The sequence below is a fragment of the Saimiri boliviensis genome, chromosome 2 (assembly GCF_048565385.1).
Source record: "Saimiri boliviensis isolate mSaiBol1 chromosome 2, mSaiBol1.pri, whole genome shotgun sequence".
NCBI classification, from domain to species: Eukaryota; Metazoa; Chordata; class Mammalia; order Primates; family Cebidae; genus Saimiri; species Saimiri boliviensis.
This window is the reverse complement of record NC_133450.1, coordinates 52,930,394-52,946,577: the sequence shown is the minus strand read 5'-3', so window position 1 is coordinate 52,946,577 and position 16,184 is coordinate 52,930,394.

Sequence of the window (16,184 nt, the reverse complement as noted above, 5' to 3'; positions counted from 1 at the left end):
CTTCCACAATACCCTTTTGGGGTAACATGGAAAACAGTATTAATAACACTTTGGGCTTACAGAAGGTTTTTTTTTTTTAAATCTGAAAATCTCTAAAGGCATCATAAACATTAATAACATGAACAAAAGTTCCAATAATAATACTAGCTGAGTCTGAAATAGAAAAGATTACTAACCTCATTTTGTAGATGCTGAGATTTAGTCACAAATAGACTAGGAAAATTGCCTCACACTACAGAAGCAGTCACCAGCCAACCCAGCAATAGAAATCAATGCTTTTTGATCTCACATCCCCATTCCAGACACTGTACTATTTCTTATAGAAGCAAAAGGCATTACTTGCAAGAAGGAAGATCTCTACTTTTAAATGTAACATTTCGCCTTCACAAAACTATTGAAAACTATCTAGAACTCCCTCCTTACCTACATCAGTTATTTTTAGCACCTTTCCACCTTAGAATCAGATCCAATTCAAAAGTTATGTTTCATTTTAGATTAGGGTCTTTCTACTAATTGAGACTGATAACACATATTGTCAGAAATTTCACTACATCTAGAACAGCCATATAGGTATTCTAAATCTGCTTTGGAGATACCATTTTGTTTCCCTACATGATGTATAAAATTACATTCTGGGCTTAAGAATTAGAAACTGCTTAGAGGTTTACTTCAGATGTCTATCTTAGGTATCAATACAAATTTAGTAATGGCTAACTTTTACTGTTCCCAAAGTTAAGTGCTTATACTTTTAACTTTAATAAGATTAGGAATGGTTTAGTTATGTTTCACAATACCTAGACTTGGAGCTTTTATTGAACTTGAAACTTGCAAAACCAGTGAGCAAAAGAAAAAAAATTGAATTCATTAGACGATATCATTAAACAGATTTATCTTTCTACAAACTATTGGTAAATATTTGCCTTAAGCTTAATTTGCGTTAAATTCAACATGTACTGAGTGTCTGATCTCTTTAGAGCAGATAAAAATCTACTTACAGTAAACTAACTAGTTTCCTCTTCAGTTATAGATCTTGACAACTTTTAGTATTTCTCCCTTAGAACTGCTTTCATGAAATGATGGGAGCTTTTCAGCTTTATTTTTGAAGGAAGGTGATGCTTTGCTTCTCTTTCATATTTGTCTAAAAGCACTTTCGCCAGCAAGCCAGCATGTGTGCTACATGTGAACTTTTCTACAGAATCTCCTAAACAAGGTGAAAAAAAATCATTAGTAGTCCAGATTTCAATCTTCTGCACAGCTCAGGTAACAATAAATGAGTAATTTGCCGCCCTTCACTTTGGCAAGCTGATGCCTAATGATTACCCAGGGACAGGATAATGGTACCATAGTGATTACACTATGTTTTTCTAACCACTTTCAAGGCCTTTGCTTTCAGACCTGCCCTAATGAAAAGAAAGCTCTGAAATTGGGTCAGGTCTTTATTAAAAATGTTCTGACAGGCTCTGCTTAGATAAAATGTATTCACTTCTCAGATCTGAATCTTCTTCATATTTGGAAGACATGGGCTTGAGAGTAGATCTGATTGCCTGAACACTTTCAAAATGAGGAAACGAGGTGTTGGCTAATTCCACAAGCCACTGGAAAGATTTATTTAAAGAAGATATGATGATAACCTATCTTTAGACCATGAACTGGCTCAGGGAGAACTATGCAAGACAAGGAGACAGAAAATTAAAAAAAAAAATCAGATCTTTGCTAATGTTACTGAGTTACTGTGTGATTTTATGAAAGTCAATTAATATTTCTGAGTTTCTTGGTCACTGTAGGTAGAGTCAGTACAGCTATCAGTCATTTGATAGATAGGTAATGGGTGATAATGATAGATAAGAATACAAATAAAGTTACTGTGACAGAAACCACTGTCTGTGCATGCAGTAGTAGCTGTAACTAATGCCTTTTAAGATGTTATGTGCGAGAAAATATGCTGGCAACATTTAATCAACTTCCAGTCCCGTCTGCACAGGGCTGCCACAGCTTTCTTTCCAAAACATAACATGCAACAACACTACTGTAATACTTCCCCAATACCCAGTGTTTATCTGAGGATGGTTTCCTTGATAATCATATGGGCAACTTTAAAAATTCAGATTCTTCTGCTTCCCTCCTAATTTGGGCTGTGTGTATGTGTGCATGCACGTGTGTATGTGTGTAGGTAGGAAGAGTAGGAGATAGGGGTACGGATAACAAATCTATATTTTTAAATAATCTTCCTCATGCTATCTGTGTTTAATCAGGTTTGGGAACTACTGACACTAGCATAGATCCCTTTGAAGAACTAAAGATCCTTTGCTGAAGGAAGGTGAACTCTGGAGAACTAATGATCCTTTACTGAAGGAAGGTAAAAACTACTAAGAGACCAGGCTGTGGTAGAAAAATGGAGCGATATAAAAATGCAGAGGACGAAGCCACAGGAGAAGCCCTGGAAGTTACAACCAGCATAGAGGATATAAAATGAGTTACAGATACATTTAAGGAATGAAGTAAAAAATGTGCATGTATGGGAAAGTGACGAAATGTGTTCTGATTTTGAGGTGCATGCAAAAGATGAAGGTGGCAATTAGTAGACAGATGCAATTAGAGATCTGGAGCTCAGGGAAAGGTTCTGGACATTGAAAGGTAAGAGACATTGCTTTGAGAGTTGTCAATAATAGGTATGGATTTTTAAAAATAATAAGGAATATAGTTAAGGATTGAACTTTGAGAAACTCCAGCATTCCTTAAATGGAGGAAGCAGTGACTGACAATAAGTGGACAGAAAATTAGAAAAGAGGTATTACAGAAGTTGGAGGAGGGATTGAGAATGCTGCATTGTCTAGAGGCTCAAGGAGGATAAGACTGAAAAAAGCCTCAGTAGGTTTGATAAAAGCTCATTCATTGATGTGTGTTGGCAGGTATGTTGCTGCAACGCACTGGGAGTGAATGGGGATGATGGGTATTTACATTTTAATGTATTATTTAAATCAACTTGGTTACAAGGGAATGAAAGAGATGTAGCAGTGGTTAAAGGATCACAGGTAGGATTTTTAAGATGGAAGAAATTTGCATGTATTTCTCTTTTGTATTTGTTTTTGTTTTTGTTTTGAGACAGTGTCTTGCTCTGTCACTCAGGCTGGAGTGCAATGGCCAGATACCGGCTCATTATAACCTCTGCCTCCCAGAGTCCAGTGATTCTCCTGCCTCAGCTTTCTGAGTAGCTGAGACTCCTGGTATGTGCCACCATGCCTGGCCTTTTTGTATTTTTTGTAGAGATGGGGTTTTGCAATATTGCCCTGGCTGTTCTTGAACTCCTGAGCTCAGGTGATTCAGAGACTTGGGCATATTTATATGATAAGGAAAAAGAGAAACTGAGAGGGAGAGATTGAGGATAAAGAAGAGAAAATTAATGGAATGCAGTCATCAATGAGATGAGATAGGAATGGATTCATAGCACAAGTATACATCTGGTCATGGAAAGTGAGAGAGATGTCCCTTCCTCTGAGGATGAAGTTAGAATGGTAATATAGATAAACTTCTCATTTCAGGTGTTTTGGTAAAAATGGGGAGAGTTTGAGTAGGACCTTGATAACAGCAGTGACATTTGGAGTAGTTGCTCTGCAAATTAGAGAACTGGTTGTGAGACTCTATGTAATACTAATAATCCCCTTGCAGTTAAAAACTATAAAAATATAACCCATATATCAGCTGTGCGGTTTTCTCTAGTAGTTCGCAGCATGGGAATAGATACAATAGATTCAGAGTTGAGTTTTTTCAAGGGGTATAGGAATAAGCTAGGACAAGAAAGATGGTAAGAATGAAATTGGAAATTATGATTCTGAGCATTAGATGGAAAAAAATGAGCCTTACCAAGGAAGAACAGAAGTAAAAACCCTTAAAGTTCAGGAGCTAATGGAATTGAAGGGTGAGACAAACAGTTGGTGTGGAATGAGGCCTGAAATGAAGGTCACTCTGATCTGCAATCTTGACATGGCAAAATCAGGAGGGCCTCAAATGACCTCACCACAAGCTCTCCTATCCCTGCTGCTCTCATAGAAAAGATCCTCCAGCTAAAACGCCCTCCTCATGGAAAACAGGTGCAGTTCTTATTTGTCACTGAGTTGTGGGTTTCGGTTCCCTGCCAGCCCACAGTTATTCAAAAAGCCAATCACATCCTCCCATGGTAATCAAAGGATGCTTCATCTTCTTGGTACTACAAAGTCTACCTGCTAATGCCCTTGGCGGTTCACTCTGTTGCTAAGTGCAACATTGTGTGGCCTGGCATGGTGCTGAGTGTCCTTCTCCCTCGAGCTATGAGTACTCAAACTGCTGTCCATATCACCTCTTCAGTTTGGGGTGTCATGTGTTTATCCAGCCTCATTTCCTAGAGTAAGAATCTTCCCCCAACCTCACCAACAAGGAGAATAGGAGATGATTAAAACACCTGGGTATGCTGTTCACTGGGACACTGATGTTGTGATAGCATGACTTGGACAGGAGGAACACTTGTGAGTCAAAGGCTAAAGTTTTAATCAACATTGAGAAGCAGTTTTGAAGCTGATAGAGGCTTAAAGATAAGAGCAGGCAGAGGGTGAAAAGCCACATGACATGAGCTAGGTGATGTGAGCATGTGCCTGGGGTCTAAAATTGTCAGAAGCTGCTGACTTTTATGCTTTCCAAGTTGAGATGTGGGAGAATTTGGAAAGAAAAAGTAACATGGGGAAAAAAGGACCCATGTCTTGAGTGACAAATCTATGCCAGATGTTATAGTGGACACTAGCTATGATACTTCATTTAAATATTCCCAAATAAAGTAAGATAGGTATTGTTACCTACTTTTTTCAGATGTGGGAGCCAAATCCCAAAAAGACAAAGAAATTGAGAAAGAGGCACTAGATTAGAATATAAATCTCCTAAGTTGCAATACTGTATTACAGTGAGTCCTTCAATTCTTATCATTAAACATTCTATTTTGAGATTCTCTTGTGTTTGAAATTCCATTTTTGACACTTAAAGTACAGGACATCAGCGGATACAAAGATTCTTGCCCCGAAAGAACCTACAACATAATGGGAAATATTGCCTTAGTCATGCCTCCAAAAGAAGCAATAATTTATGCCAAAAGAATTTTTTAAAAATTGGTGATGTGGGGTCTGTCTTTACGGCATACTGGCTTATAAGTTATTTTCAAACCTAGTGTAATCCTTTTGCCAAACATGAGAAGAGGGATCACTTTTACCAGTGAATATAGAAGCATCTATATTTAGTCACCCTTTTGTTTTTTGGATCTTCCAACAGCCCATACAACCTAAAGCTGTGTCTTTTCTGTAATAAGCAGTCTTGCTACAGGGATTGTATGTGGTGCTTTAAGAGCCTTATGATTTTTTATTATCCCTTTGTGACAGCTTTTTCAGAGTTATGCAAATGGTATGCCAAGTATAGTAGACTGAAATTTCTTCCATTTTATCTCTGTCCAAATAGAAGTTGCCTCATCTGCATATAACAGTTCCCTTTGCAACTCAGTTGTAGTAGAAAATTGGAAGTCATTTGTATTTGCATTTCCTGGGGATACAGACAAGAGCAGATGCCAATAATGGATGTCATAATTTGCTGCCTTCTCTTTGCTGCCTATAAATCTTTGAATATTTTTCCTACAATAGCAAGTAAAGAGATTCAGCAAGCATAATGGGGAGAGAGGAGATGTAAATCTCAGCAGTGGTGGTGGATTCCAGCTATGAATATTTCAGAAACAAGACACTCCCTTTAAATGAAGCACTAATGCTTGTTAAGATGCTCCTAGACCTGATGTGCTTTTGATTTCATTTAATAATCCATGACTCCTGGCTGCACAACACTAGATCCTGGTTGGTAGATTCTAAAGAAAATCTTTGCTCCTCTTCTAATTTCAAACGCTGGCCTTATTGTGGTGTCAATTCTTGATTACCTCCACACTACATCAGATACACAGGCATTTACAATTTACAATTTAAATAATTTATATTTGGTTTTGAAATGACTTTACTCAGATACAAAACATCTTCCCCCACACACATGCATGCACATGCACGCACACACAAACACTCACACACACACACACACACACACACATATGCACACTCACCCAAACTCACCCTCACATACTTAGCCTTGAGTCCTTCTCTGAACACTTTTTAGTAGGTTCTGACTCACTGAGTGATGGTAATTATCTAAATATCAATATGAAAAGAAAACATTTTTACTCAAATTATGTCTTCAATATACAGATTTCAAAATGGAATGCTATGTCATATGTCATTTTGCATTTTTCTCACATCTTATATCCTACAAATAAGTTGAGTTAATACAAAATTATCCACATTTCTCTTTTTCTAACTCACTTTGACAGTTTTTTTACCTATATTATTTTAAACTTAAACCTTTACATGCTGTATTGTTTCAGAAATTCTGAGCCCATAGCAAAACTACCTTGCTTACACATTTTTAAAATTATTATTATAATATAAGTCTGGGATAGATGTGCAGCACGTGCAGGTTTGTTACATAAGTACACACACGCCATGGTGATTTGCTGTACCCATCAACCCATCATCTACATTAGGTATTTTTCCTAATGTTATCCTTCCCCTAGTCCCCCACCCGCTGACAGGCTCCAGTGTGTGATGTTCCCCTCCCTGTGTCCATGTGTTCTCATTGTTCAGCTCTCACTTATGAGTGAGAACATGCAGTGTTTGGTTTTCTGTTTCTGTGTTAGTTTGCTGAGAATGATGGTTTCCAGTTTCATCCATGTCCCTGAAAAGGACATGAACTCATCCTTTTCTATAGCTCTATAGTATTATGTGGTATATATGTGCCACATTTTCTTTGTCCAGTCTGTCATTGATGGGCATTTGGGTTGGTTCCAAGTCTTTGCTATTGTGAATAGTGGTATAATAAACATGTGTGCTTGTGTCTTACACAGTTTGTTGTTGTTGGTGTTGGTTTTAACCTACCAAAAATACATAGTTTTTCTATAAGATATCTATTATTACTCCAGTGAGATATTTAAATACCTTAATTTGTATAAATGTTGTAAACTAACCCTAATATACCTCATTAAGTAACTGTATTCATTGATACTACTGTCAGGAAGAATTGGCAGGCTATTAACTCAAAGAAAATAATGTAGAAAGAAAAACCAAGAAAGAAATAACAGAAACTAAATAAAAATTAACACCTAGTGGATGAGTATTTGATTCTGAGGACAAATCCCCTTCAGATTTGAACTCAGTGAACTTGTTGATGGAATACTTTGGCTACTGTATTCTCAGCCTAATTATTCTTTTCCTTACAAGTGTCATCTTCATGAATTCTTTTCTAATTCTTCAGCAAAGAGTTTCCCATTCCTCCTATAGCAGGGCTGTTGATGCTCTGCCCAGCTCTCTTTTAGAAGGCCAAAGCATCCAACCCTCAGTTGTTACCAGTGTTGGCTGCTAACAGCTCACATATAGCTGCGTGCTATTTTCCTGAGAAATGCACCTGATCAACAGGAACCCAGGATACCCTTCACCCAAAATGTTTGAAATGTTTTTCTTCCGGAGTTGGCTGATACAGAGATACAAAAGTTCACCCTCTTGCCCCAAGGTGGACAACTTAATGTGCTAGGCACACTGAGCTCAATGTGGGATCGGGCTGAGGTGAGACTTCTGCTACATCTTTGCAGGAGATGTTTCATCCCCTGCCCTATTCTACTTTCCTTACTAACCTAAGGGTTATCCTGAGAGAACTTCTTCATTAAGTCATTTGCACATAAATCCCTGTCTCTGACTCTCTGCTTTTAGGAAACCCAATCTAAGACAGTTGGTACCAGGGATGATTCTAGAAAGTCATCTTTACAAATGAGATTCTGAAGTTACATCATTCACCAGCCAGACAGCAATAGAGAATTGATTGCTGGTGGTTGGTAGTTCATTGATCATTCCTGACATGCTGTAGCAATACAAATGTTCAGAGTTTCATCTCTAGTGATCTTGGATGAGATGCAGATGGACTTAGGTTATGTCATGTTCCTGACGCTTGTAAGTTTCAGGGTAAATAATAACCATATAACTTGTGGTATTTGGTAGTTGTTGTTAAATGCCATTAATGCCTTAAACAGAGAAAATGACAAGCTCAGACTCAATCACCAATTTAAAGTAAATCATGCTTCCTTGGCCACATTTAAGGAGACCCACACTTTTTTTTGCCAAAGTGAAGACAGAGCTAACAACCAGGCCTAGACTCACCTAGGATATGAATTCGGTCTTTTTAAAATTTCTGCCATTCTCAATTAAGTCCTGTGCCTGGTTGTTTATCAAATCTGGGCTAGTTTGTGCTTTTATTCTTTTAATCTCAATTAGAAAAAACATTCTAAGACACTATAACTATGTGCAATTCAACACATGCAATTCTCAATCAAGTGTAATTTCCAAATAACATTTAAGTATTTCTCTTATTTGTTTTCAGCTCTACACCTGAAGGTGATGAAATTCAACCAATGACATTGTGCTAGTCTTGGTAGCTATTGCTTACTTTGTGACTAGGGAATATGCTATATACTCCTGCAGCATATAGGAAACCCTCTAAAGAGTAGATGAATTATGGTGTTTGTTTTGTTTGTAATATCTTTTGATGGTTAAATCCCACTAAGCCTTATCCCATGGACAAGTCCCATTGGATTTGCTTTTGCTTTATTTAGGAAATATCTATGTATTCTTTAACTCTTTTGGAAGAAGTAGGAGCCATTATTTAGAGTAAGTCCTAAATAAAGACTTGCAAATCGTTTTCATGTCTTTCTGAGAAAATCTCAGACTTTGGCTCACCAAGTTTACAGTGAATATTTCCCATCTACTCCTTCAGATTTATTCTCCACTTTCCCACCCTTCTTTGTGACCTAGAACTATGATCTGTATGGACCGCACTCTCGCTTCTAGGTGAATTCATCTAATGGGAAAGCAATCACAGGAGCCTTGAGAATGGTAGTAGTGTGAGAACAGGGTATTTATTTCCCCAGCTACCTCCCTGCTGGTTTCCATTCACAATGACTGCTCTCCTTTGCTAAAAGCTGCAGGTTCCATCAGGTGACCCTCTTTTCTAACTGTCTTGCGATTCTAGTAACTACTCTGGGCCTTTGGCCTCCAGGGTGAGGGTGGTATTGGCTCTACATTGTCCTTGGCTCTGGAACTGTGCACTATCTTTTACTGGTTTCTCAAACTCTGCTAATATATGGTAACCATCTTTTAAAAAAATTTTCATTTTTGTGGGTACATACTAGGTATATGTGTTTATGGGGTAATTGAGATATTTCTGTTTAAGCATGCAATGTGTAATACTTCAGGGTAAATGCGTATCCTGCACCTCAAGCATTTATCCTTTGTGTTACAAACAATCCAACAATACTCTTTAAGATATTTTAATATATAATTAAATTATTATTGACTATTGTATGTTATTGTGCTATCAAACATTAGTTCTTACTCATTCTATTTTTTATATCCATTAATCACTCTCACTTCCCCAGAAATGCCTCACTATACTTCCCAGCCTCTGTTAACCATTCTTCAACTCTCTATCTTCATGAGTTCAATTGTTTTAATTTTAGCTCCCCCAGGGAAGTGAGAATATGTGCAATTTGCCTTTCTGTGTCTGGCTTATTTCACTTAATGTAATGTCCTCTGGTTCTATCCATGTTGTTGCAAATGACAGGATCCCATTCCTATGGCTGAATAGTACTTCACTGTGTATATTTCCAATATTTTCTTTATCCATTCACCTGTTGACGGACACTCAGGTTGCTTCCAAATGTCGGCTATTGTGAATAGTGCTGCCATAAACATAAAACTGCAGATATCTTTAACATAACCAGCTTCTTTATTAAGCTCATCTGCAGTGTCCTTATTTGAGTGTGCCATGTCTTTCCCCTTGTGACATTGATACATGGTTTTAAGATCAAAAGGTACAATTTATTAGTAATCTCTGTCTTGAAAAAATATATATAGTTTTACATGGCAGGTATCAGAAGTTTCAGGCCTCAGACTGGAATTTTTCTCCAAGTTACTGTCAACTTAATGAAACATTACTAATGCAGGTAGAATTTTTTTTATTATTTGTGAGATTAAATATTTTTTCATATATTTATTAAAGGTATGTATTTTTGATCATCTGTTTATGACATTTTCTCATAGAAATGTTTATCTTTTAGTAATTAATAAAAGTTATTTATGTTTTATAAGATTATTAACCCATTGTATTATTACATGTTCCAAAATTATCTTTAGTTTTCTGTTTATTTTCAATTTTTTCTTTTTAAACTGTATATTATTTATATTCTTTAATGGTTTCTGTGTTTTATATCTGACTTTAAAACTATCTTATTTATTCAAAGATCACAAAAATTCTCTTCATGTTTTATTTTCATAAATTTATAGTTTTGCTTTTTCACATTCTGTAGTAATACTTCTGGAATTTTATTTTCTGGAAGGAGACACGAATGGGACTTTATTTTTTCTCTTTGGCTAATATATGAACTCCTTGAAAAAGTCTGGTTATAAGTTAAATGGAGAATCCCTAATAATATTTAGGTCTTATGAATAGTACTTTTTTGGTTTTTGGTTTTATTTTGAGAGGAAGAAGGTACTGAAAATTGCCACTAGCTTGGATACTACAAGATTAGAGGACATCAGATTTCTTTATCTATTGTGCAGCAGATCATATTAGTTGATTTTCTTTTAAAAATTATTTTCTCTGATTTATTTGGAACTATCTCACAGAGCTTCCCAGTTATTTTGTGGAGGCAGGAGGCAAGTACACTTTTAAAGTTATTCACACATTTATCTCTTGATCTAAGGATTATTTGTCAGAGTTTTAATTGAAACTAGATCAGAAGGAAAGGGGACTAAGAAAGATCATGCTTTTTAAATACTTTGGAAAGGCCAGCTTATCAATCATTTACTACCTCATTCAGGCTCTGGGTTTAGCTTCAGGAAATTTAGTACAAAACTCTTGCAGCAGCAGGAGGAGAAATAACGAGAGAGTTTTCTGCAGGGACAAAAATGAAGAGAGGATACAAACAGATGAGGAAGGTGCTAATAATATTCCTGGGATCGAAGAGGGATGTGAGAGTGAAAAATTGGATGTGAAGTAAAAACTGGAGATATTCTCAGAGTACCTACAGGATAGGTTTTAACAGAGAAATAATCAAAACAAATGATATTTGAAACATCTAAAACAAACAAGGAATTGACATCTTAGAAGAGTGTTTTCCAATCTCTTTCAAGCTATAGTACACTTATAAAATTGTAATATTTGTATGGCACACTGGGATAAATTAACAACTTTGCCTATAGCTAGCTGGCCTAGGAGGCCCCTCCTGCCCCTGCTCACCAAGGGCTAGGGGAATCAATATCATCACACACCTGTGAAACCTACCACAGTGCCCAGTGTGCTGACACTCAGTGATTAGAAATCCCTGCTAAGTAGAATCCTTGAGTGAAAGACATGTGCATTATCATATTTGTTAGATATTGCCAAATCACTCACTCAGGTTTTTATACCTTATGCTTTCATACTTTATCAGTCTTAGAAGCTATGTCAATTCCTATTGGTCCGTATTCATGCCAACACTTGGCACTATCAGATTTTAACTTTTGCCATTTGGCTGAAGTAAAGTATGTTATTGTGGTTTAATTTGCATTTTTTTCTGCCAGTCTACAGTTTATCTTTTCCATTTGCATACCGTGTAGTCTTTTAATGAATAAAATTTTGAATTAAGTAGCATTCATTAATACTTTCCTTTTGAAATGTATTTTGCTTTGTTTAAGAACTTCTCTTCTACCTCAAGGTCAGAAAATATTTTCCAACATTTTCTTTCTACAAGGTTAAAAGTTTGTTTTAATATTTAGTTCTTGGCCGGGCGCGGTGGCTCAAGCCTGTAATCCCAGCACTTTGGGAGGCCGAGGCGGGTGGATCACGAGGTCGAGAGATCGAGACCATCCTGGTCAACATGGTGAAACCCCGTCTCTACTAAAAATACAAAAAATTAGCTGGGCATGGTGGCACATGCCTGTAATCCCAGCTACTCAGGAGGCTGAGACAAGAGAATTGCCTGAACCCAGGAAGCAGAGGTTGCGGTGAGCCGAGATCGCGCCATTGCACTCCAGCCTGGGTAACAAGAGCGAAACTCCGTCTCAAAAAAAAAAAAAAAAAAAAAAAAAAAAAAAAAAAAAAAAAAAAAAAAAAAAAAATATTTAGTTCTTTAATCCTCAACAATTGAATTTTTATGGGGAGGATATAATATGAAGTAAGGGTATGCATGCTTTTTTTTTTTCTTTTCCTGTTAAATTTCTACATACTGTAACAGTTATGGTCTGGTCAGGAAAACAGAAACCATGCCAAATATTTCACACAAAAGTCATTTACTTCAGGAAATTTAGTACAAAACTCTTGCAGCAGCAGGAGGAGAAATAACGAGAGAGTTTTCTGCAGGGACAAAAATGAAGAGAGGATACAAACAGATGAGGAAGGTGCTAATAATGTTCCTGGGATCAAAACCACAAACCTAAAACTGCTGTTGCACTCTTGGGCATGCTACCACTGCTATAACATAAATTTAAAATGAATACCCCCAACATTGCTCATAGAAAATAATAGACAACAGGATAAGGGAAATTTTGGGCTAATACATAGAATTTATTAAAACAAGCAAGGAGTAACATATGTTTGGATGCACAGTGCTGTTTTCTGCAATTGGCCATTAGACTATAGATGATATTGACAACTTCCACCTTCTACTGCCAGTTCTATGTTCTGTTTGTCCTAACCTAGCATTTCAGTTGGTTGGGTTTTTTGTTTGTTTGTTTGTTTGTTTTAATCTGTTTGGGTGACCCAAACATTAATTCCTAGAAACTTTGATTCCTGAGTTTTTAGTGGTCTTGGTACTAGTATTTCTTTCTTTCTTTTTTTTTTTTTTTTTGTATTCTCTACTTACCATGTTTTTGTATGCCTCATTCTCTTTTTCCTTTTCTACTTCTGTTTTTATTGATTGAGGTTTTATTACTTCCCATCCCCTCTCTACTTGTATGGGTATTATATACTCTTTTTCTATTCTTTAAGGAGCTATTTTAAATTTTTTAGCATGCCTTCTTGACATAATATTGTCTAAATAAAATATCTTTACAAGACTCTTCCCAAATGAAATGCCTTAGAACTACTAATACCAATCACTATCACTCCAACTTGCATATTATTTTCGTTGAGTATTCAAGCCTCTACATGTTTCCCCCTTCCCAAATTAATTATCATTATCACTGTTGATTCATGCAGTCAATGCTTTATCTACTATTTATCAATTTATTTGCTCACTTTTCTTTTATGTCAATTTTTCTTTACTGAATCAATATATTTCTTCATGAAGAATATTAATTAGAAGTTCCTTCAGTGTGGATCTATTGATAGTAAATGCAACCCATTTATATATGTGAAAATGTATTTTTAAAATTCCATTTTTAAATGACATTATGTCAACATTAAATATTTATTTTATGAGAATTTAATTTTTTCTCAGCTCACTAAGGAGGATAAGTCACTGTCTTCCCTTTTAAAATTACTGCTACTGAGAAATCAGGCATGTTTCTAATTGCTGATGGTAGCCTGTCTCGAGTCTTGCTTTAGAAAGTGTTTATTTGACTTTGATGCTCTAGAGGCAATTTGGGAAGTATGGGACTACTTGAATCTGAGGACTGGAGTATTTTATCACTTCTGGAAAATAGCCATTTTAATAAATAGACTCTTGCACATTCTCATTTTCCTCTGAAACTTCTTTATAACACATGTAGGACTTTCTCATTTTACCTCTGTGTCTCTTAATCTTTCACCTTTTATCATTTATTGATCTCTGTGTATTTCTGTGAACTTTCTTCAGTTTTCAAATTTATGTTCCCTAATTTTTTCTTCATCCATATCATTTTTAAATTTCAGTGATCAGATTTTTTATTTCTACAAGTGTGTTCTTTTTTTCAAACTTGCCTGGTCCAGACTTTTTCACTAGCAATCATCTTTTATTATGTTCAATATAAATTAGAGGGAATAACACAGTTAATAGGAACCAGATATAAAGAAAATGAACATCCTTAAAAGTAACACACAAGTGCCTTTAATTTCTTTTTTTTTAATTATTTTTTATTTTTGAGACTGAGTTCCACTCTGTCGCCAAGCTGGAGTGCAGTGGCATGATCTCAGCTCACTGCAACTTCTGATTCCCTGGTTCAAGTGATTCTCCTGCCTCAGCCTCCTGAGTAGCTGGGATTATAGGCACGTGCCACCACACCCAGCTAAATTTTTGTAGTTTTAGTACAGATGGGGTTTCACCATGTTGGCCAGGATGGTCTTGATCTCCTGACCTTGTGATCCACCCACCTTGGCCTTTAAAAGTGCTGGGATTTCAGGCATGAGCCACTGCACCAGGCCTTAAAATTCTTTTAAACAACAATGGGGCCGGGCACAGTGGTTTAAAGCTATAATCCCAGCCCTTTGGGAGGCCAAGGCAGGTAGATCACTTGAGGTCAGGAGTTCAAGACCAGCCTGGACAACATGGTAAAAACCCCATCTCTGCTAAAAATACAAAAATTAGGCTTACATCTGTAATCCCAGCTACTTGGGAGGGTGAGGTGAGAGAATCACTGAACCCAGGGGGGCAAAGGTTGCCATGAGCCCAGATCACACCACTGCACTCCAGCCTGGGCAACAGAACAAGACTGTCTCAAAAAAACAACAACAGCCAACAATAGAATTACCCTGTAGGATGCTTTTTTTATTTTATTGTACTTTAGGTTCTGGGGTACCTGTGCAGATCATGCAGGATTATTCCATAGGTACATACATGGCAAGGTGGTTTGCTGCCTTCATCCCCCCATCAACTATATCTGGTATTTCTCCCCACATTATCCTTCCCCACTCTCCCCACCCCCTGCTGTTCCTCCCCTAGGCCCCTGCAACTGACCACAATGTGTGATGCTACCCTTCCTGTGTCCACATGTTCTAATTGTTCAACACCTGCCTATGAGTGAGAACATGCGGTGTTTGGTTTTCTGTTCTTGTGTCAGTTTGCTGAGAATGATGCTTTTATACCTAGCTTTTTAAAAATAATAAACTTTGAAGATCTTTACATTTCAGCATATATAGGTCTAGTTTTTCTAAATTGCAGCAAAATATTCTGAGTATTTTGATAGTATTAACTTCTTAGACTTTTGATTTCTTCCTCTATTTATTTTGATCAATTTAAATGTTTTTTGCAGGAATTTTTTTTTTTTTAATCAGAAGCTCCTAGGGTCTAATTCTGATTTTTTATATTATCTGAAGCTCCCAGGGTCTAATTCTGCTCTTTGCTCTTTTTGTGATTGCAAAGTTTGGTATAGACTTTTCTTTTCTATCTAGATCCCAGGTCAACTCAACAAGATTCTCATTTCACTTTGCTAGTAGACAGATTTTCTCCTAATCTACCCTTTCCCTTAGGCCAGAGCCCTTTTTGTGTCCTGGCTTTATGAGTGTGTCTGTGAGGTGAGAATTTGCCAGTCCAAGTCCCCAACTCGAGCAGTTCCAAGGCCTTGTCTTTTGGTCCATCATGTTCATTAAACTCCCTTGAATAGCAAGACTGACTAATACTCCTCCCAACTGCCAACTCAAGCTGACAAAGTGTCAGCTTCCATTTACTAATCTGTCTTTCCATTTTCTTCTTGCTCTTAGCCCCAGGGGATTTTACATACTTCTTTGTGAGTTTGGCTACGTGTTTTAAACAATGCTCATTATGTTTTTATCCCATACTTACAGGTATTTGCAGTAGGATTTTCAGGGTCTCCAATCTGTCATATTGCCAGATGTAGACTTTCTACTGTTTCATCACTTAGCCTTAGAAATATCGCAACTGCCACTTCTCTTTCTAGCTTTCTCTCTAATCCCAGACACCTCTGCCTTTATGTGTTCTCTCCAGTATGCTAAAGTAAAGGGAGGCCTAATTTAAGTCTGAGATTCTGACAGGAAGAGTGATCTCCTTGTTTGAATTTCAAAGAATGCCAAGGACACCGCTGGTAAATGTCTTCATACTTCTTCACCTACTTTCCCTTCTCTCACATGATAATCATTCAGAAGCATTCTTACTTCAATTTCAAGTCCAATATGTATTTTAC